The sequence below is a fragment of the Petaurus breviceps genome, unplaced genomic scaffold (genome assembly GCF_028583685.1).
Source record: "Petaurus breviceps papuanus isolate PSGF00001 unplaced genomic scaffold, PetGlider_PUasm1.0 90763, whole genome shotgun sequence".
NCBI lineage: Eukaryota > Metazoa > Chordata > Mammalia > Diprotodontia > Petauridae > Petaurus > Petaurus breviceps.
The window spans coordinates 13544525-13550398 of record NW_027187340.1 but is presented as its reverse complement, the minus strand read 5'-3'; the positions used below and the strand labels follow the sequence as shown (position 1 = coordinate 13550398).

Below are 5874 nucleotides of genomic sequence, written 5' to 3'. Positions count from 1 at the left end.
AAACAGGCTTGAAGGAGTTGATGGCCTACCCCACCCTGGAGATATGCCAAGGAATCTAGATTTCATCGGTACCATAGAGGAGATTTTGGTTCCAATATGGGTTGGACAAGATAACTTCCTGGCTGCCTTCCAACTTTCACACCCCAGGATTCTGAAAACTTGAAAAGCATGAAATCTATGGCTTAATACACACACACACACACACACACACTCTACAATCTTGCTTCCTATGGAAATGCATCTAGTCTCAGAATACTAAAACAAGATTCAGTATTTGATAACATTTCTGTTGCCTCAAGCTTGGTCTCTAGGTAAAAGTGTAAAAGCTGATCTTGGAGAAAACTCAGACCTCTCATCTAGGTCGTGTTCCATGAGAAATAAAAGTAAACTGAGGCACAAAAAAAGAAAAGGAAAAAATGCAGGTCAAAGCTCCCCTGCCAATCAGTAGTAGGATCAGCCTGGGAGTAGCACTTGCAAGGCACTTTATATATATTATTTCATTTCATTCTCTCAAATACTCTTATGATATAAGTGCTACAAGTATTATAATCCCCATTATATAGATGAAAAAACAGACTAGAAAGATTAAATTACTCATCCAGAGTCACAGATCTATGAAGTGAAGGAGATAAGAACCAAACCTATATATCTATGGATTCCACAGTCAGTGCTCTTTCACTCATTCAGATTGTGTTCACGGTTTGTCCTTTGTTCTAGAAGAGGACCAGGACATCAAGAATTTAATGCCATGAGTTACAAATGAATTGGATTTAAGTGAGTCAGTGCTGTGCAGTCACCAGCCTCACTTTCTCCTCCGGAGTCATCTGGGTCCAGTGGCTAGATATAGAGCAGGATGACTGGAGAAGGCCCAGGATCTTCATTCATTCATTCAATAAACATTTATTAAATACCTACTATTGTCAGGCACTGTGCTAACTAACCATTTTCCTATGTAGCATGCTGTCTTTACTACTGACATGGCCCCACCATAATTAGAAAGTAATTATAATCAAAACCATACAGTATGTTGTACTAAAAGATGTAAAAAAAATGAAGTGATGAGAAATAGTAGGAATGAAATCTTATGAATCTAAGTGCATTATATGCGGAAAAAAATAGAAGTAATACAACACTTAGAAAAGATTCCTTTATTAAGCTAATGTGGATCTATCAAGATAGAGAATTATCTTGGATCTTAATTTCACACCTACTCTGAAATAAATTCTAGAAAGGTTAAAGAGTTAACATGTTTTTTAAAAGTGAAAAAGGAATATTTTCCCCAAAAAATTACTGAATTGCTGAATCTCAGTTGCAGAGGGATAATTAATTCCAGACAACTAAAGAAGACTAAGATATTATCCATAATAAGGTGGATATACTTGAATATATAAATATAAAAACAATTTTAAACAGGGAAAAGCAATAAAATAAAAATCAGAAGTACGGTAATAGGAGTGTGTGGCCGCGGCAGTGACAGTAATAGGCGGGGGGTCGGGCCAAGAGCAGCGGGGCCACTGGCCTGGGCGTCCACTCCTCTCCCAGGACCACATCGTCCCCCTCTCTGGGCCCCCTGTCCTCCGGCGCCCCTCCCCCCTCCAGGAGGGTCGGGGCCCCGTTTGGCCCCACGGCGCGGTCCACAATGTCTGTGTCTGGACTGAAAAAGCAATTCCACAAAGCTAGTCAGAAAACAGAAGTAACCAATAAAGCAGTTCTAGATCTTCCTACAAAATGCACTATCTTCAGCCAAATCCAGCATACAGAATGAAGCCAGGAATGCAGAATACTATGTCCAAGATCACAGGGCAGATGGGAACTTCAGGATACCCACAGCCTGAAGGATTATTAGGAGAGTCTATGCTGCGGTATGAGACAGAGCTTGGAGAAGACTCTGTTTGGACAAGCATTGTTGGATATTGGTGAATCGATGAAGTTGATGGCTAAAGTGAGACTCTCTTGATATCGATGTGAAATAGAACTTCATTGATCACTAGTTATTACAAGAGAAAGATCTAAAAGAGATTGGGACAGAGCAAGTTAGCCAGTTGGCAGTATTTATAGAAGCTGTGCTAGCCTACCACAAACAGTCCACTGACATTTTGCAGGAGCTGCACACAGGAAGTTACAGCACCAAATACGTGTATCAACTACTTTCTCTAATTATAATTACAACCCAAAGACTGCATTCAAGCCTTGGAAAGTTGACAATGAGTACAATGAAATTTCATTCCATTCTCCAGCAGATTCAGGTCCTACGATTCTCCTGGATCGTCCATGCTGTCGTGCTGTCTATGACTTTGTTCCTGAAAGTGAAGAAGAACTTGGATTTAAAGAAGGGGACATCATTACATTAACCAGTCAAATAGATGAAAACTGGTATGAAGGAATATTCCAGGGGAAATCTGGATTCTTCCCCATTAATTTTGTCTCTGCGCTAGTGCCTTTGGCTTATTAAGCTTGTCACTCCAACTGTGGACCTCAGTTTGTGACTGAAATGATTTCACCCAAGTGTTCTCTTAGTGTGGCATTCTGTGAAAGCCCTGATATATTTGACCGACTAAATGACTTTTGTATGTGTGTTCTCTTTTTAATGAGTTTTGTATTTGTACAAATATTTTACCTTTTTGGCCATTTGGAAGTACAATTTTCATTTTCTGCTTTGTCTCTTCAAGGTCACTGGTTAGATATGCATGGATCCTGTTGGTTTTTTTTTTAAGTACACATTGCAGAAAGTCTTGGCTGGTTTTCATTGTCTGTTAGATGCAATGACTCTTGCAAACAAAATATAAAGCTAAAAAGCCAGTGTCACCAAGTTACTGAGGCCATCGAGTCTTTCATCACAATGTAACTTATCTGTTAACAGCCTGTAATGGGAATGCAAATTTGGAAGATCTTCCCTGTCCCTAGGCTAAAGTGTACCTGAAGCCTGGGGTGGGAGGCTTGTTTTTCAGTAGATACTTCTTGATTGGCCAGTGAGTCAATAAGGTTGTTACATTCTCTGAGCCAGGAGAAGGCTATATAAGCCCTGATGTGTAGCTTTCTTTAGGGGCTCACTTTGAGAACTGTTCTGTGATTTGATCAGATGAAACTCTGAAAAGCCTTGTCCAGAGCCTCCCCCCCCCCCCCTTTGAAACCCAGATGTTGTTTGTTATGGATGTAATGGTTGGACAGTTTGGAAATCTGTCTACTTGATCTGTTTCTGTCTTGATGATTCTGTCTGTATACTTTGAAGTTCGGGGTGCTGACCTTTTCCCCCTGAACTAGGTAAATGATACATATCTGGCTGATTAAAGTAAGCTTGTTAACCCATTTTGAGTTGCTTTCCTTTATCAAAGCAGATCCAAGAACCTGTGGTGGAAGCAACCCTGAGGACGCTTGGGGTGCTTGCTGCTACACAGCCTAATAATATATTGCTCATTCCATGTAGTCAAAAGTCAAAGTTTGGTGTCCTCAGCAATACTAAGATGCTTTTGTACAAAATACAGTCCTCGGTTTGTAGACTATTCTAGTTTACTGAGGCTGACCCAGCTTAATAAATATTAGAGAAAACAATGTCTTTTCATCATTTATGTAAATCTTTATGTAAATTATTTTCCTTTGAAGATTAAAGTGGTTTGGGGGGGGGAAAGAAGTATGGTAATAGAATGTGGGGAGGGGAAAGAGATAAAAACTATAAATGAAAAAAGCTTACTATAAAAATTAAATAAAAATAATTAACATTTAGAAGGAACTTTGAAATGTAAGGGCAAGATTTGAACCTAGGACTTTCTAACTACAGGTCCAGCATGCTATCTACCCTGTCACAACACCTTTCAAATTGATATAAAAAAATAAAGTCAACAGCCAAATTCCATGTAATAAATGGTCTAAATAGAGAAACACACAAGAGGAACAAGAGGAACAAGAGGAAATAGAGAAGTAAATCACCACATAGAAAAATAGTCAGTCTCACTAACAATTCAAGAAATACAAATCAATACTATTATAACATACACCTATTCAACCAGGGGAAAAAAATACAAATTATAAAATACAATGCAGGGAAATGAAGGAAAGGTTCCCTTATACATTGCTAAGCACCCTGTAAATTGGTTTCAAATGAAAAATAATATAACAGGTATTATAAACTGTTAATACCCTTTGATAAGATCATTCAGCTTTGGGGAATAAACTCCAAGGAAATAAACCAAAAGAAAAACACAACTTGCACAAAGCTAAGAATGGGAGAAAAAGGAAGAAACCTGAACTCCTAAAACAAGAGTAAGGCTAAGCAAAATCCTGAGCAATAATATCTAACCAGAAAAAATATTAAAAACACATTAATACATGGAAAGAGGTTTATGAAATGTTATGTGAAAAAAGCAGACTACAAAATAAAACTGATGACACTTCAGAAAAGAATTATTAGTGTTTTTAAGTAAAAGTTACTCATGATTTAAAAATAATAATAAACATTTTTTTCAAAAATGGCTTCCCTGTCTCCTCAAGCACAATTGGGAAAAGGAGATAATTTGGGGACAGCCTTGGTTTAAATACCAAAAAGAGGCGAGAGCACCATCTAGTGGCAACTTGAACGGCAGCTGCATGATCTCTGAAATCCGTCTTCCTCATGTAACTTCTGTAACATAATCGATATCAATGGGAGCACTTCTTTCTTCTGGCTATCTGAATATAACAGTTGATTGAGATTTCAGAAAGAGAGATACAGCTCATTCTCACAGGTAATTTACCCAGTTTATGTACATCCATCCAAAGGGAGAACAAGGATACGTATTAGTCACTGATTTCAAGTAACAAGTATTTCTTAAAATGTGTTAAGTACTTTGTTAGATTCAGTCATAGATGTTATCTTTTGCCGTGTTTGGAACATAGTATACTACATGTGATGTTCAACTAAGAGCTGATCAGTTCTGTCCATAGATCTTAAATTTGAGGCTCATGCTTTTTTTTAGTCAGAAGTAAACAAGGGGATTTGATACGCTTTAAAAATGTAGTAATCAGTGGAAAACAAATTCTGCATATTTTTTATTTGTTTTTTGCTTTTTTAATGTTTTCTTTAAAATTTGGTAGCAACTATTAATGTAAAAACTAAACAACAATTTGCATATAAGTTAACTAGACAGTGTTGTATAATACTATCACTGTCACTACTTCTAAACCTCCTTCAGAAATCTTTGTTCTTTCACTTATTTTTTCTCCTATCAGAAATCTGTGATAATGACCTCAGCATTTGCCTCTACTTCAATTCATAAGGAATCTGTCTCTACAACATAGCCAACAAATAATTATCCAGTCTGCACACAGTATATCTCCAAAAGGAGATATAAAAGAAGCCATTCCATGTTTTGGATAGCTCTTATCGTAAAGAAAATTTTCTTTATATCAAGCTCTAAATTTGCCTTTCTGCAAACTCTATTCTTTACTCTTAGTTCTGCCCTCCGATGTCTAATAGAACAAGCTTAATCCTTCTAGCAGGTAATAGCTCTTCAAATACTTGAAGACAACTATCATACCCTTCTATCCCCATGTAATGGAAAGTTCAGGGGCCTTAAAGTCCTCTCTATTTCAAGCTAAATATGGCCACTTCCTTAAAAATCATCATGTAAGGATTGCCAATGCTTCTCCCAGGCTCTCCCCCTACCACTAAAGTCTTCTACTTTGATGTTCATTCAGTCTATACCTATATACAATCAAAATCCTGATAGTTGTTATCTATCAGCATTCAGTATACTCCCCTTCTTCAATTAATTCAGTGCCTAGTTCCCTACTTCCCGCCTCCCCAACTCTCTAACACTCCCTCTAACACTTAAACTTCCATTCCTAAAATTAATCTTTTCCCAAGACTGTCTCCTCCACCCCACCCCTCCACTCAGCCAC

At 37.7% G+C, this 5874-nt stretch overlaps 1 pseudogene; it reads left to right on the top strand.

Moving 5' to 3' along the window:
• Nucleotides 1-1392: 1392 nt before the first annotated feature.
• On the top strand, nt 1393-3527 carry LOC138146614 (endophilin-A3 pseudogene; annotated as a pseudogene).
• The last annotated feature ends 2347 nt before the right edge of the window (nt 3528-5874 follow it).